The sequence below is a fragment of the Eubalaena glacialis genome, chromosome 19, assembly GCF_028564815.1.
Source record: "Eubalaena glacialis isolate mEubGla1 chromosome 19, mEubGla1.1.hap2.+ XY, whole genome shotgun sequence".
Classification (NCBI taxonomy): domain Eukaryota; kingdom Metazoa; phylum Chordata; class Mammalia; order Artiodactyla; family Balaenidae; genus Eubalaena; species Eubalaena glacialis.
Genome location: NC_083734.1, coordinates 63,417,999 through 63,435,391, shown reverse-complemented (window position 1 = coordinate 63,435,391; position 17,393 = coordinate 63,417,999). Strand labels below are relative to the sequence as shown.

Below are 17,393 nucleotides of genomic sequence, written 5' to 3'. Positions count from 1 at the left end.
CTTTCTAAGTTGAGTTCCATGGAGCAAAACTTCCATGGAATATTCTAGCAAAAAATGCTCTGGTGAAGAAAAACTTGGGAGGCACTGCATCTAGGTCTTGAAGAATCACACTGCACATTCGCAGGTTAAAAGCCTGAAAAGTCTGCTTAGCTCCGCTCATCCCACTCTTTTCCAGACTGTTTTGGCCACACAATGGCGTTTTGTTCTGTGAAATCCACTTTGGGGACAATACTGCCCCCCCACGTGAAGAATAACAAGACAGAACTGCTGGGGGATTCAGCGCCACAGCAGGTGTGACAGTGCTTTGAACAATCTAACGCAGGATGCTGGTGTAAGGTATTATTATCAAGCACCAATGGGCAAAGCCCCTGCTTTTGCAGGGCAGATGGTCAGGGCTTTCTAAATACAGCAGCTAGTGACTGCTCAGAGCGTAACAGCCAATTTTAATGCTAAGCTTGGCAGACAGAAAAGATTCAGGTCCTGGAGATTTGGAAAGATGAAAATGGAGAGAAGATTGGATCTGAATCTATAAAAGCAAGAAATGAAAGAAGAGGCCCAAGGTGACCCAAACTGCCAATCTCTACAAGAGCAGAGCTTGAGGCCCGGGGCGAGCTTGGGAAAACAGGAAAGTCCCCTTTTCAGAGTAGGTAACACGTTTACCTACTCTGCACGGAGTGAAAAATAACAATCTCATTCATTACACAGTTGAACGGACGCTTCTATTGTGAAATCACCTTTATTTACCAATAAATGATCTCACTGACTTGAGTACTGAACAGCCCTTTATCATACAGTATCTCATTAGGACCTCAGGACAAACCCATCAGTGGTATTGGCCCCATTTCATGGCCGGGGAAGTGGAGGGTTAGAGATGCTAAGTAGCCTCCAGGACGTCACAGGCATGTGGCCGACTCTGGATTTAAGCCCAGGTCTCACTCCAAAGTCTCCACTGCAGCAACACTGCCTCCTACTGAAGAAATAAACAGGTTCAAGAAGTGCTGGGGGAGAGGGACATGCAAAGTAGCCACTAGGGAATCTGGAAATGGGTGGCACACAATTTTGGGAGACTGTCTTTGTACATAACCAAGGGCTACGTCAGGGCTGTCTGTTGATCCTATTGGGCTTACTACTGAGAGTCACCTGAGTGTATCTTTTCATGGAGATAAACTAACTCAGCATTTCGGAGTCTGAAAACCACCTTGTAGGGCGGGAAGACTAATATTTCCCTCAAAGAACAGATAAGGAAGTCAAGGTCCAGCGGGGAGAGTTACCTGAGATCACCAGGCAGTGCCAGTGGAGGGGCAAGGCTGTGAAGTGAAGATCTTTATGCGGAAGCACAGCGTTTTCCTCTGTGCTGCATGGGAAATTGTAAAGCAGACGATGAAAATCGCCGGTCCCCACTCTGAAAACAACACCATTACTGACACCTGAGTTCACTGCCTTCCAGCCTTCCTTCCTACGTAACCGCGCACATGTGTGCACAAGTTTTTCTACCCAATCTTTGGTTGGTGAGGGCGGGAACAGGAGTCCCCTTGAAGACACTCCGGCCTAGAATGAATTCCCAGCTCCCACCTAATCGGGCCCTGGGCCAAGTCTTTGCTTTCGCACTGCTTCTCCTTCTCCCATGGATCCCATCCGCCCTCTACGACATTCCTTTGATTTTTCTGCAGGAGGGTAGGGAGACCTTTTTTAATAAGTTGCCACCACAAGGGAAGAAAAAAAAGAAGAAAGTTGGATGTGAAAGCACGTGTTTAACATGAACCCAACTGTGAAAAGAAATTCATAGACTGGGAAGAAATAAACCAAAATGTTGACAGTGGATGTTTCCAAGTAATAAGGTTATGTATATTTGATTTTCTCTCTACTTTTCTGGGCTTGACAAAGCTTCTAAAAGAACATGTATTATTCCTACATCCAGAGAAGAAAACTAGGTTAAAGACCAGACTCGACAATTCTCCAATCACTGCCCTCGTAAAGAATACGCAGGGGCCCTCGAACTCCCAGGCGAGAGATGTTGAGATGCAGGTCGTCCTTTGGAGCTTGGGACTTAGAAAGCAACGGAAGCTTTGAGTCTTTTAAGATGATTACCCGGGGACCATTACCTTTAAGCATTAGCTTGTTAATTATCAGGAATTAACAGTCGCTAACTATCCTCCACGACCAGCAATTAGGGAGAAACGTCTCGTGGAGGTTAAAGCACTAACGGCACATTTCCTTGCCCAAGCCAGTGATAAAAGGACGTGCGGTGAAGCGCTTAGATGTAGGACACAGGCGAGGTTACAGGCGTGAGTGAGGCCGGCCAGGGAGCTGCTGCGGAGGACGGACAGGGTGAAGTCAGAGGAAAGCGGGGAGAGAGCGGAAGGACAGTCCAGTGCAGACACCCTGATCCCCCTTTCCCAGCAGCCCAGAGAAAACCCGGTGAGGCCTAATGCAGGCTTTGGGGACCAGGGGTTCTTGTCAGGGCTTCCCAGCTGCTTCTGTGAGCTGGTCTAGTGACTCAGCACCAGCCTGGCCAGCTCCCAGCAGGACTCACTGGTGACCAGAGGGCAACCCCCAGGGGTCCTGTGACCTGCCTGCTTTCCACGGTGCTGATCCCCAGTTCATTCCCTGGTGTTTAAAAAGTGACCCCAGGGCTTCCCTGGTGGTGCAGTGGTTAAGAATCCGCCTGCCAATGCAGGGGACACGGGTTCCAGCCCTGGTCCGGGAAGATCCCACATGCCGCGGAGCAACTAAGTCCGTGCGCCACAACTACTGAGCCTGCGCTCTAGAGCCCACGTGCCGCAACTCTGAGCCCACATGCCACAACTACTGAGCCTGCGTGCCACAACTACTGAAGCCCGTGCACCACAACTACTGAGACTGCAGTCTAGAGCCCGCAAGCCACAACTCCTGAGCCCACATGCCACAACTACTGAGCCTGCGCTCTAGAGCCCACAAACCGCAACTCCTGAGCCCACATGCCACAACTACTGAGCCTGCGCTCTAGAGCCTGCGAGCCACAACTACTGAAGCCCGTGCACCACAACTACTGAGCCTGCACTCTAGAGCCCGTGAGCTGCAACTCCTGAGCCCACATGCTACAACTACTGAAGCCCACGTGCCTAGAGCCCGTGCTCCGTAACAAGAGAAGCCACTGCAATAAGAAGCCCACGCACCACAACAAAGAGTAGCCCCCGCTCACCGCAGCTAGAGAAAGCCTGTGCTCAGCAATGAAAATCCAGCACAGCAAAAAATAAATGAAAGAAAAAAAAAAGTGACCCCAATTCTTTGGCGCTCCTTCCACTGAGAGATGGGGTCTACTCACGCCTCCTCCCCTGAGTCTAGGCAGGTTTGTGACTACTTCCACCAACACATATGCTATGTGTCTTCTGGGTCATAAAACGAGATGCAGTTGCCACTTAGTTCTCCTGGGAGCTCACTGAGGGGAAAGCCAGCCCCCACGTAAGTTGGACACCCCAGAGAACCCCCTGCTTTAGAGCAGGGTTTCTCAACCTCAGCCCTGTGGATATTTGGGTTGGACAATTCTTTGCTGCAGGGAGGCTGTTCAGCAGCTTCCCTGCCTCTGTCCACCAGATGCCAGTAGCACCCCAGCTGTAATCAACCATGTCCCCGGGAGGAAAACTGTCCCTGGTTGAGAGAGCTGCCTTGGAGGCCATGCCCAGGTGGTTGGTTGATAGCCCAGCTGGGCTCCTAGCTGACAGCCAGCATTAGCTGCCAGCCAGCATCAGCTGCCAGCCACAGGACTGAGCCATCCATCCTGGACGTCCAGCCAGGTGAGCCTTGGGATGACTGCGTCCCCAAACAACACCTGACGGCGTCTGCAGGAGAAGCTCCAAGCAGGAACTGCCCAACTTCCTGACCCAAGTAATCATGAATGAAATAAGGTAGTTGTTGTTTTATACCATTATATTTGAGGTAATCTGATAGGCAGCAGAAGTTATCAAAATAACTTCATTACTGATTTATTAGCATCTTCTTCTCACTGCTTAAGTATGATGTGAATCCCAGGTGTGACTGACCAGAATGTGACTTAGCAATGGAGCTCCTGAGCATCACAGCTGAATCCCCGGGATTTTTAGCCGTGTCAGGGAGTGAATGGCACATGGCTTTGGGACCAGGCGACTCTGAGTTGGATGCTGGTTCTCCCTTGTCCCGTCCTGGGCACATCACACGGTCACACTGAACCTCAGGCTCTTCATCTGTAACGCAGGGGTAGCTTCATAAGGGTTACTGCGAGGATTTATGACCGTGCAATCGAATAAGGCTGGACCACCTCATGCTATCTGAGTACAGTCAGAAAGTAACACCGGTTGACACTCAAGGAGCGGTGAACAACAGGGCGGATTTAATAGGGTAAATCTGTCCCTGAAAAGGGGCGAAATGGTCCAGACCTTCTCATCTCCACCCGGCTCTCCAACCTCCCTCTCATCATGGCGTTTGGTCCCTGCAGAATTTTCCTCACTCCACCCCCCACCCCCCGCCAAATTTCAGCCCCTCTGTCTCCTTTCTTATCTCCATATCAACTAAGGCTTTGGGATTGGAGAGGTTTTAGGATTCTCTCATTTGGAGAGCAACACCGTTCTGCATAATGATGTAAAAGGGTGTCTTGGCGGTGGGCACAGTGCCATCTCTGTAGACACAGATAATAAATATAATATCATCAAACATGTACCAAGTGCTTATTAAGTGTCACACACAACAGAGGCTCAGCATCAGAAGGGAGTGTGGCACCTGAAGCCTGGAGACCCCTAGGTGTCATTATGTCCCAATGTGGGAGACCCCGCCCCCCCACCGACCCTTCAGTTAGAGACACTGCCCTCCGCCAAGCGGTGAGGGAACTGCTGGCCGGAGCTGACGAGGGACCTGTTTTCCATGCTGGCCCCACTGAGCTCTCTCTGCCGCACTGCTGATGCCCTTTGGAGCATGTGAGCAGCGCCAGGCAAAGATTCATGGTCCTTTGACAAAAGCAAGACCCAAGGAGTCTTGCACTTCAAGCTCTGCCTGCCCCAAGACTAAGCTCAAAGCCACAGCAAACCCGTGTGTCCAGGCTACACAGCTGAGGGTGCAGACCTGGGTCCAAACCTCCTGGAGTGAAGGTCGGTGTGTAATCAAACTCCTCTCACCCTTGGTTTGGCAGGAGGTTACCGACAGACAGTTTCCACAGGGGACCCAGGGGCGTCATGACCACCCACCAAAGGTCACTGCTCTTGCAGAAAAAGAAGCTCAGCTGGAGAGACTGTGGCCAACACTTTATTGAGGGTCCAGCAAAATGCTCTCTACAGGATCCGCAGTGTTTCCCCAGTGGCGTGGCCGCAGACACCAAGTCAAGCGGGAACACACCTAACGACGGAGTGCTAATCAGGCAGTTATACTGGTATCTATATCTTGGATATTATGTTCTTTGCAGAATTCTTCTATGCAAATTAGAATTTTTCCATGCATTACAAATGTGACCATACTGCACACACCATAGTATAGCCTGATTTTATTTTACTTAAAAATCGTCAGTATTTCCTACATTATTTTTAGTAGCTACAGAATATATATCCTCTGACTTGGATGTACCAAAACTGATTTAACTACTTCCCTACTGTAGAACAGCTAGGTTGTTTCCAAAATTTTCCCTGTTGTAAACAATGACGGATAAACATCCTTAGAGCTAAGTATCTGTGGACATCTGCAAGTATTTTCTCCGAATAAATTCCTACAAGTGGAATTTCTGGGTTTAAGGATATGGAATATTTTAGCATTCTGAGAAGTATTGTCAAGATTTGTTTGAAAGATTTCAAAGGCATTTTACCCCTGCTACCTAAGGTACAACGTAGGTTTGCCTGTGTGGACACAGAGAACTCCAAACTGTTCCAGGTCGAAAGAGTCCCTCCCCATCTCTGCTGAGAATAAAGGAAGCTTTGGAACCTGGGCTCTGCTCAGCCCTGAGGGCTATGCTTGCTGCATCAACAGGGTTTTCAGGATAAAGGCTTCTATACTATGAATGCTACTCCAGGAAATGCAGGACCTCCTAAGTAAAGCAAAACATCTTACATCAGTGTCTTGAGACTTTTTGAGGTGACTCATCGTCATCACCTGTGAAAGACTATAGACACACGCATGCCCAGATCAAGATCAGCTGAAAAACCCGTTAGAAAGAACGCAAGTGTTGCGATAAATGGCCGAACACAAAAATAACCTATAAAAAATCAACAGCTATAATACAGTGGCCAGTTGGAAAATATAATGCTTGGGGGAAAAAAAATCTATGTAGCAACAAAACAGCAAACTCTTGGGGAATAAACTTAACAAATTATGTGCTAGTGCTATATAAAGAAAACCTTAAAACTATTGATGAACATAAAACAAGAAGGATAAATAAAATAATACATCCTGTTTTTTGGATAGGAAGACAATGCCATAAAAATGTCAACTCTCCCTAAATTAATTGATGAATTCAATGCAATGAGTTCTCTCTAGAAGATGATTCTGGGGTCAGTTTACAGGAAGCAACATTTGAGGATAGCGAGGAAAATTCCTTTAAAAATAAAGATGAATGGGTGGGAACTACCAAATATTTATGCATGTTACAGAGTGACAATGATTAAAACAGTTTGATGCAGATGAAAAAAATAAGCCAGTCCATGGAACTGAAAAGGGAGCGTGGACTTCCATTTCTGGCTACGATGCACAAGCTTGTGTGATTCCAACCCTCCTACTGAAAATAATTAGAACAGCTGAATAAAATGTAAAATATTTGTTTGAAGACATTGCAGAGAAATCAAGGTTTCAGGGGTCAAGACCTGAAGACAAAGGAGGTGCATGGATATAAGCTTGACATTTTGTACAACTTTTCCATCTATATTCCAAAACTGTAAGCAGAGCAGCCGTAAGACTTGGAGTAATTAGGTGATGGAGAGCTGGATTCACGACTCCTAAAGAGCTCACCGCGCTGATGGTGAAACCGTTCAGCGAGCAGAAGATCGGGAGAGATTTGTGAAGAGGAATGTGAGAAGGGGCTACTGAATGCCCCTAGTTGTCAAACACACCTTGTCCCACAGAGGGCGGGAAACCCCTACGCTAAACCTCCAGTTTGGTGAGCGAGGGTCCAGTGCACGCTGGGAGCCCAGTGGCCTGGAGTGTGACTCTGGCCCGGAAAGTCTAAAAGAAGAGAGATGTTGGCTTCTTGCTCGGGTGATGGAGAGTTGGTGGCTCTTTGCCAACCTGAACTGCCCAAGTTTGCGGGGCTGGGATGTAGGAGCCCTGCCAGCGACCGGGGGCGGGCCGGAGGGTGCTGGCACGGAGGGACGCAGGTCCTTCAGGATGGCTGCCGGGTGGGGTCGGGGGTGAAGGAGGCTCGGCGGAGAGAAGCTGGGGGAGAACCGTCGGATCCCCATGAGTGTGAGGAAGGAACCACGAAAGGGCACAAAACCCACCCGAAGGGAGTTACAAGTTAGAAGGCGTTAGGGGCGGAGGGGTCTATGAAGAGCCCAAGGAAAGGGCCATGGGAGAAAGACCCAGCCTTGAAGACCCCCGAGCCCAAAAGCCCGGGCCATCTCACAACCACCCCGGCCAAGTAGGGGCGCGTCTACCTCTCCCACCTCCCCCTCCTGCTCCCTCTCTCCAAAGCTGCGGCTTGAGGCGGGAGGGCAGCGGCGGGGACCAGCCGCACCCTTTGGAGGCGCCGCCGGGCTTCCCGCCACAGCAGAGCTGAGCTAGCGGTGGGCAGCTGCTGCCATTTTGCATCACGTCGGAAGGCTGGGCTGTCGTTTGGGACTGGACAGTCCAGTCACTGCCGGGGAGCTTGGTGTCACTGAGAGACCCGAAGAGCCACAGAGGCTGCCCAAGGGCCCGTCTCGGGCCAAGGGAAGGACCAGCCCCACTGACGCAACACAGAGGGGACGGACGGCAGCTGCACGATCACATGCCGCAGGTATATGCGTTCAGGGGGCTTGAGGTTAAAAACCAGGAACTCCCATTTTCGGGCAATGCTTTGAGGAGGAAAGAATAAGGGATAAATGCCCCATTCCGCCCGCTCCTTGAGAGCCTGTTTCTCCATCCTGAGCCAGCACCTGCCGTGGCGGAGATGAGAACAAGATAAGGCCCTCCGTGTGCGGGGACTCTGCAGGCTGAGGTCCGGCCTTCCAAGAAGCGGGAAGAGAAGAGGACCTGGCTGGGTGGTCCGGAGGGAACGTCGAGCCTGCGCTGGCGCGGGGACCAGCAGAGGTGGGGGCTTGGGGGCCGTTGTCCTCCTTGAAGGCCCGGCTCTGGGTCAGGGCGTCTCCGCCCCCCCGTGGCTCTTCCCCTTGGCCCATCCGCTGGATCCCACCCCCAACCCTGGGGCCTGGGGCGGGACCAGGGCTCCATTTCCTCTCTTCGTTTTTCCTAGCCACCCCTTCTCCCGTGGCTCCATGAATCAAACGATTTGAGATTCAACTCTCGGCTGGAGAGACACCCACTTTGGCGAGCTCTCTGAGGGTTTCATTAGATGATTCACCACGGAGTTCCCCAAGTGGTTCCCTCATCCGTAGAATGGGATCACAGCAACGCTCCCTCGTGGGCTGGCTCTGGGGACTAGGGAGCTGACACAGGTAAAGACTGGGGGCGCTGGATAAGGGAGCTGGGCCCGGCTTAGGGGCTGGCAGATAACGGGGACCATCATTTTTATCTCACGTGCCTGCCTGACGAGTGCGTGCTTGGCACGAACAGGCATGCGAAGCTCAGAGACCATAAGCGTCAGAGCAGGACAAACGGCGACCACGACGGTCAGGACAGCTGCCGTCCACTGCGCACCCACACCTCCTCTGACACCTTCCTCGCCAAGTCACGCTATTATTCTCAGGCTGAAGCCGCGGTGATCACCCAGCTCCTGAGCGACAGAGGCGAGATTCAAACCTAGGTGTGTCCGAGTGCAGACTCTGCTTCTCCCCCATCAGCGACGGAGACCAGCCTCTCGTCCATTTAAGAAGTTCTGCACCCTCCTTCAAGCACACGGAGGTGGGTTCCCGAGCAACCTTGTCTGAGCCTGGGAGCCTCTGTCCTTCTGACCTGTGACTTCATCACTCGCAGCCCTGCCACCAGCCACGAACCACAGACACACCCTCCCCTCGGCCCCAAGTCACACACCGGCTGTGTGGCACGTCAGGGACCTTGGGAGCAGAGGAGACGCACCAGCCCACCAGCAGACGTCTGGCCAGCCCCAAGCCCCAACTTCCACCCCGACAGAAACAGATTTTTATCTCACAGCATCTGTGGAAACCAAAATTGCCTTTAGAAAAGGCAGGGGACTTGCATACTTCCTTCTTCCGTTAGATCCCACTGAAACAGAGTGGCAACGGGGGTTGCAGACTACATAATTCAGTGGCACGAAGTCTTCATTGTTGGCAATTAGAAGCCCGCCCACGTGGCCGTCTCTACCTGCTCACGCAGCTACCGGTGCCATAAAAGCCAGCGAGAAACGAAAAACAATTTTGTACCCTGTGTCTTAATACGTGTAGACAGGAAAAATGTTCAGACTTGATCTAATTCTGGTGACACTGGCCATCCATCAGATTCAGACCGAAAAAGCCTGCAGGGAGAGCTGACCCAGGGTTTTCTCCTTCCTCAGCATCACCTAACGGACACTCTGCCTCCCCAGTTCCCGCAGGCTGATGGTTACTGGGCCAGGACTCTGTACCAGACACTGTTCGTAGCAGCTACACGTAATTCACAACCACCCTTGCGCTGGGCACTGTTATTAAAACGGGGATGTTTAATACAAGTAACTTTTGCGTACGGTTATGAGGAGTCAATGAGCCAACACACGTGACCAGGTTAAAACGGGGACTCCCGCCTGGCGCAGCGCGAGTGCACAGAGTTCATCCTAACCGGGGTCGTCATCCGCACTTCACAGATGAGGGGGGTGGTGGCCAAGCCATTCGCCCAAGTTCACCCAGCTAGGGATGGAGGGAGCCGGGATTTGAGCCCCCTGTCTGGCCCTGTTCTCTGCCCAAACCACCCCTCCCTCGTCTCTCAGCCTGGTTCTCGTGAGCTGCAGAGGGGCGTCTCCAGACTGCTGAGCTCACCACCTTGGAAACTCTCTCTGCCGGGAAGCGCAGATTCCTCGCTGTCAACGTGACTAGGCTCTTGCCTAATATAAGAGGGCTGAGCGTTTCAGGTCCTTTTCTCCTTGGCCTTTGTATCACTCAGGTGGACGGACAAACCAGATATTTTCTGTATAAAACAGTGATTATGGAGGAGGGGAAGGAGGGGAAGGAGGCAGCTGAGTGTCCCTGCTGGACACTGCAAGTTATTCTTGGTTACACCCAGCCCCCTCCATGCTTAGAATCAGTGTCTAGTGAGACACCGCTTTTTCTGCTGATGCTTCCTTCTGGGAGAAGGGAGAAAGGAGCGGGTGGGCAGAGAGGGGGGAGGAAAAGCAGTCTGGCTTTGGAGAAGCCACTCGGCCGCACTCGGCGGCCAGCTCAGAGCCCCGCAGCAGGCACGCCTCTCCGGAGAGCAGTGCTGCGGCGGGAGGACCCTGGCGGGACAGTCGACGTGGCCCGGCTGGGCGACACAGCACCGGGGTGCGCCTCTGTCAACAACCCCTGCTGGTGCGGCTTCCCTGTCTCCAGCACAATTTACGATACCTCAGGATGCTAGTGAGGATGCCAGTGGTCCAACCCGCCCCGCCGTCCTTCTTCCTGCGTCCCTGTCCTCCCCCCACGCAGCCCAGCCTGGCCGCCTTGAGCCCCGGGCACGGGGTCATGCAAAGAGCCGGACGGGTTGCTGCAGGTCCAGGAGGGCCCCCCACGAGCCCAGCGTCCCAGGCCCCCCAGTGTTAGCGCGGAAGGAAAGCGCAGCCACTTGGGGGCGAGCGCCTTGGACCAGACGGGCAAGGAGAGAAAAGTGCAGAAGAGGCTGACGTGTTTCTCTGAGGAGCTCGTTCTCGGCACGAGGCTTTCTGTTTCCCTCTCCACCCCCGTGACTTAAGGCGAAACACTGTCTAGGACACCCCAAGGCCCCAGCGGCCTGCCCCTGAGCACCCCTCCCGTGAGCGGGAGGCCCAGGCATACACAGGCGGCTAGGGCCAAGGCCCGCTGGCTTTCTCGGTCCCGAGAAAAGGTGGCCCGGTGGCCCCTGCAGGATCGGCGCTGAGCCCATAAGTCTGGGCTCCAGGGACACCTCGTGACTCTCAAGAGAGGAAGTCTCTGAAGAGACTTCAGTATTTCCTGACTGCATGACGGAACCGAAGGCCTGGGGAGGGAACTCAGGGCCCCCAGGAGAGGGCTGGTGACACGGTGGAGAGGCGAGGTTTGCTGCTCTGCACGCTTCCCGGCCGGCAACCCCACCTCACGGGCCCCAGGGCCGCGGGGCCCGGAGGAGCCTGGAAAACGAGCACAAAGCAGGCCAAGCACCTGATGCCTCATTTCATCACCCACTGAGGCCGCCTGGACACCCAGCGGGGCCCTGGGCTGGGTGGTCTGGCTTCTGGCCCCCGGCCACTGGCTCAGCCCCTGAGAGTCCCACCGACGACGCAGGAAGGGGTGTTTCTTTCCCGAGTGGCTATGAGGGCTCCATAACACAGAGTAGGTCACGGGCTCTTGGCAAACGCTCATCTCCATTCCTTGACCCAGAAAGGAGGCAAGACTGGCCACCGAGGCGGCTGACCCCAGGGCGAGAGCACCAGGGTAGGGAGCTTGTGTGCATCTCACTTTAAAACCAGCCTCACAACTGAACAAGGCAGAGACCGGGGTGGGACTCTGCAGGGTCGGAAGCACAGAAACCTCCAGAACTGCTAAGAGAGGAAAGTGCCTGCTCTCCAAGAGGTCAGGGCAGGACCTGAGATGGGGATGGGGAAGGGGTCCCCAGGGCCTCTCCCAGATTCCCAGGGCACGTCAGGACCCGACGGGACACAGCCCCAGGCCTCCATGCCAGCAGGCCTACCCGTCAGTGTCATCCGGGGAGAAATCCCAATGATGCTGGTTTGCTTCCAAGACCAATGACTGCCAGCCCTCTGTTGGGGCTGAAGGAGTAGGGGGCAATGAGGCATCAGTATTTTTTAAAAATCCCAAGTGATTCTAATGTGTTACCAAAGTTGAGAGCTACTCGCTAACTCGGGGACCCTCCCGAGCCTGGAGATGCACAGACCCCACGCTCACGGTTTGATTCATTCACTCTGGACCAGGGCCGAGCCATCCAACGTGGCAGCCACTAGCCACATGTGTGTCTCGAGCACCTGAAACGTGTGTGGCAGGTCTAAGTCGAGATGTTAGTACAAATACACACTGGATTTCTAAGACTTAGCATGAGGAAAGAACGCAAAATATCTCATTAATGATTTGTAAAAACACTGGTTCCATGGCGAAATGGTATATTGTGCTCAAAAATACATTAGTTTTACCTATGTCTTTATGCTTTTTTAATGTTTCCTTAGAGAATTTTAAATTACATTATGTGGCTCACATTATATTTCTATTGGACAGTGTGTGTCTAGAGACTACCTAATTCAAACTGTATTTTCTATAGTTCTGTTTGTAACTTTGTTACCTCTGCTTTTTTCATAATAATTTTCCTTAAACTGCACCTCATGGTTCCATTTATATAACATTCTTGAAATGACAAAAATAAAGAAATGGAAGAGCAACACGCGGGAACCTTGCAGGGTGGAACGTCCTGGATCTCGACTGCATCCCTGTCAACATCCTGGCTGTGCTATAATTCTGCAACATGTTACTATTGGGGGAAACTGGGTGAAGGGTACATGGGCACTCTCTGTATGATCTCTTACAACTGCATGTGAATCTACAACTTATCTAAAAAATACAAGTTTAATTAGAAAAAAACAATCTCACCTCTGAAACAGTATCTTTCACACTCTGCGTGAGAGTACTAACTGGTTTATCCTTCTGGAAAGCAATCTGGCAACATGCACTGAGCATCAAGCATTTCACTTCTCTTGGTCCCAACAAGTCTACTTCTGGGAATTGCCGCTAAGGAAACAGACAAAAATACACAAAGATGTTGTCTGTAATAGCAAAATGCTAAAAACCACCAAAATGGTTTTCTGAAAGGAAGGTGTTATTTATATGAACTATGGTTTATCCACTCAATCTACCATTACGTAGTCATTGTTGTGAAATGTTAAATGAAAAAAAAGTGAGACACAAAATATCAGTGGTTTCCTGATTTGTTAAAAAAAAAAAAATCTGTTAACGTGGGATGATGAAAGCAAAAATATATGTAGTGGCTGTTTTGATCACAAGATTATGGGTGAATTTGTCTTTTAAAAAAATTTATTTATTTAATTTATTTTTATTTTTGGCTGCGTTGGGTCTTTGTTGCTGCGCACGGGCTTTCTCTAGTTGTGGCGAGCAGGGCTACTCTTCGTGGCGGTGCGTGGGCTTCTCATTGCGGTGGCTTCTCTTGTTGCGAAGCATGGGCTCTAGGCGCTCGGGCTTCAGTAGTTGTGGCACACAGGCTCAGTAGTTGTGGCTCGTGGGCTCTAGAGCGCAGGCTCAATAGTTGTGGTGCACGGGCTTAGCTGCTCCGCGTCATGTGGGATCTTCCCGGACCAGGGCTCGAACCCATGTCCCCTGCATTGGCAGGCGGATTCTTAACCACTGCGCCACCAGGGAAGCCCGAATTTGTCTTTCTTTCTACTTTATTGTCCCTTTTCCCTGATTTTGTTGAATAAATGGCACCACATTTTCCCTTAAATGACATAATGGTCTTTTCCCTTTTTAAATTAGCTCTCTTCCTGCCGCTAAGGGACAATGCCCCACCAGGGAAGGAGGCGGGTGGCTGACCTGCCCCCTGCTGGCTGACCGTGTGCTGCATCCTGCAGCACTGAGAAGTGGAAACACAGCTGGGACAGACGACCAATTATGGGCAGATTCAGGGCCCCATTCCTGCCTCAAAGCCTCTCAGAGAATCATGGCCTGTTAAGAGGATAGAAAGCAGAGTCTGAAACTTCATAGCTTCTGCGAACTCCGGCAAGATACTTAAGCTTTCTCAGCCTCATTCAGTAAAGATATAAAATGGTGACAACAACATAATGCCTGTAAGTGGGGTGACTGAGAAATGAAATGGTGCAGGAGCACAGTGACCTAGGCGATGGGTTTTATTTGACTACATAATGCCGAATTCTTTTCCAAAGCAGTTGTACCAAGTTACACTCCCACCTGCAGAGTGTAAGAGCTCTCATAGCTTCGTATTCTCAGCAACATTTCGTATTGTCAGATTTCTTAATTTTTGGCAGTCCCAGTGGGAATAAAATGGTATCTCACTGTCAAATTAACTCACATTTCCATGATGACTAATGATATGCGGTATCTTTTCATGTCTAGTCACAATCTTGTTCCCATTTCTATGAAATGTCTGTTCGTGTCTTTTTCCCATTTATTTTTCTATTGAGTTCTTCATCTTTTTCCTTATTAATTTACAGGAGCTCTTGAAAGAGTCTGGATATTGATCCTTTGTCATATTTATATGCTAAGACATTTTCTCACAGTCTGAAGCTTTTCATTTTCTTTATGGTATCTTCTGAGAGGTCCTTAAATATATTCAAACATACTATTATTAATTTTTGTATGACGATCTTGTATTTAGCAGCTGTGCTGAACAAAAATTCTCCTGGATTTTCTATAAAATGAATGATCATATAGTTTGTGAATATTAACAGTTTTGTAGTTTTTCATTCCAATTCTTATAGTTCCCACTTCTTTTTCTTATCTTGGTGTACTGTCAAGTAACTCTAGGACATAGAAGGGATGGTGGAGACCTACTCAACTGATTTGAAAGAGAATGATTCTAACATTCTACCATCAAGTCAGATATTGTTGACAGTATAGCTTAGGATAAAGACGTCCTCTTCCGTTGCTAGTTTTCTACAAGGGTTTTTTTTTTTTTTTTTTTTTACAATCATACTGACTTTTATTATCTTTTCTACATTTTTGACGTTTATTTTCCTCCTTTAATCTGTTGAGATAAATTACATGAATAGATTTCCTAATGTTAAACTATTCTTGCATTATTAGTGTAAATCTTGCTTCTGTTGTGATATATATGTATGTATATATATACATGTGTGTATAACACATTTATATATAATATAGTTTAACATTATATTTATAACATTTGTATGTATATTCATAAATGAAATGGACCTATAATTTTCCCCCAAAGTCCTGTTTAGTTTTGTCATCAAGGTTATATTAGAAATACAATGAGAAACCATTACACAGATGCTAGAATGGCTAAAATCAAAAAGAGAGACAATACTAAGTGTTGACAAAGATCTGGAGCAACTGGGGCTCTCACGCATTGCTGGCGGGAATGCAAAATGGTGCCATTACTTTAGAAGTTCTTATAAAGTTAAACATGTCTTTGCCACACAACCCATCAATTCCACTCCTAGGTGGGACTACCAGAGAAATGAAAACTATGGTCATGTAAAGGCTTTCATTTTAATATTCATAGAAGACTTATTCATAATAGCCCTAAACTAGAACCAACCCACTGTCCATAACTGGTGAATGGATGAACAAACCATGGTATATCCATACAATAGCAATAAAAAGGAATAAATTACTGGTACATATGACATGGATGAATCTCAAAATGCATTATAAGCAAAAGAGTCCAGACACAAAAAACTACGTATTGTATGATTCCCTTTACATGAAATTGTAGAAAAGGTAAAACTATAGGAACAGAAAGCAGATTGGTGATGGTAGCTCCTTGGTTGTTTGAAACACACTGGACTTGCTTTACAGACTTTTTTGCATGGTTCTACGATCAAGTTCAAGTTCTACAATTGAGGTGCTGATGTCCCCATTTGCTGTCTGTGCTAACTCACCTCAAGGTAACCCACGTCCTCGAGTGGTTTGTAGTTTCTGTTGAGAGCTCATCTTCGGCAGGGTTTTTTTCCCTGTGGGAATCCTATGCACTCTGGGTCCTGGACAAGCCCTGGAAAGCAGTTTTGAATTTGATTCCGCTGGGTGAGTTAGGGGTTCTATCAGTCCAGGACCTATTTTTACATTAAATTTTAGTTCAGGATTTCTCCCCTTTGGGGATGTTGTAAATTTAGACTCTGTACCTATGGGTAGCTCAGTCTGTGCCCTTAGGTTTCTTGAAGGAAACATTTTCCCCCACCTAGAGGATCTGAACAGAGTTAATGTCCTGGCAGCTTTCTTACGCTGGAGGTTAGCAGCCTGCCCACGGAGAGGTCCCAGGGACAACGTCTGGCCTTGTCAGGGCCCAATGTCACATCTCCCTGTCCCTGGGGGGACGTTAAGATTCTAGACTTGAGTTACTATGACCACATCTGGGTCCAATATCCCCAGTCCTCCTCGGTGTCAGTTTACATGCTCAAGACTCTGAGTGTGAGTTCCTTGAAGACTTCTGTCTTTCTTATGAGCCAACTATGTATTTAAAAATCTTCCTAAGTGCTGGTCATTGGATGGGTATGTGTTAGCTGGGCTAGCTCTGTTGCCAAAACTGGAAGTCTCTAATTCGGTACCTGCTTTTCATCCCTCTCGCTCTCCTGGGGTTGGGGGGGGGGCGGTTACCAAAGAGTTCTAACATGCCCACCCAGCATTATGGAGCCAGGGAGAGGAGGGAAGACTGTTTCTTTCTACTTTTCTGAATTTCCCAACGTGCTGTAACAAGCACAAATTATTTTTCCAATTGGAATGTGTATGTGTGTGTGTAAACTTTCATTTAAAAGTTAGCAAAGGATGACCTATATATAAAGAAAAAATACATTTTAAACCAGAGCAACTTCCTGGCAGAGGGGGGCTGACAGTGACTCCCCACCCCCGTCCCCAAAGACAGCCTTCCCTGCTCCTTCCTGGGGCATAATTCAGCCTGCCTCAGGCTTTTGCAATGTTCTATTTTTGTTTTCATTATTTAACTGTGTCCCAAATACACGCCTAAGTGGAGTGCTTGGTTCCATAGCTTAATGGTCAGCTGACCTCCGTCTGCAAACGCCCAAGTCATACTGAGCTCGGCAGGCCATCAACGGGGCCCTGGGGCATCTTCCCGAGGTCAATTTCAGTCCAAGGCTGAAGACCATGGAGGGGCTGGGGCTGCCCAGGGGAGACCCAGGAGGGGGTGAAGCAGGTGGCACACGCCAGGAAGGGGACGGTGCTGGGGACAGAGCATGCAGACGCGTGGGCAGCGTCCGCCTGCAGCTTGCCTTCGGGAGCTACGTGGCTTGTAGGGCTGGAGGCCGGCTGTCCATCACCTTGTTCTCGCACCCCTCCTGGCTTGCTTAGGATTCGCAGCTCAGCTCCTGGCCCGACTGGCTAGGAGCCGCACTGAGAACCACCTTTTGGAGGACTAAGGGGTTTGAATTCTTCTTCCTTGTCTCCTTTCTTAATTATTTAATTGCTAGACCTTTCTGGTGATCTCAACGGTATCTT

General features: G+C 49.7%; 1 long non-coding RNA gene across 1 annotated transcript; it reads right to left on the bottom strand.

The window, feature by feature from the left end:
• Positions 1-1,359: 1,359 nt before the first annotated feature.
• Positions 1,360-15,982, bottom strand: LOC133079743 (uncharacterized). Its single transcript, XR_009698291.1, has 3 exons — positions 15,827-15,982; positions 12,822-12,959; positions 1,360-1,402 (listed from the first exon to the last, which is right to left on the bottom strand). It is a non-coding gene; the product is annotated as an uncharacterized LOC133079743 (long non-coding RNA).
• Between the last annotated feature and the right edge of the window lie 1,411 nt (positions 15,983-17,393).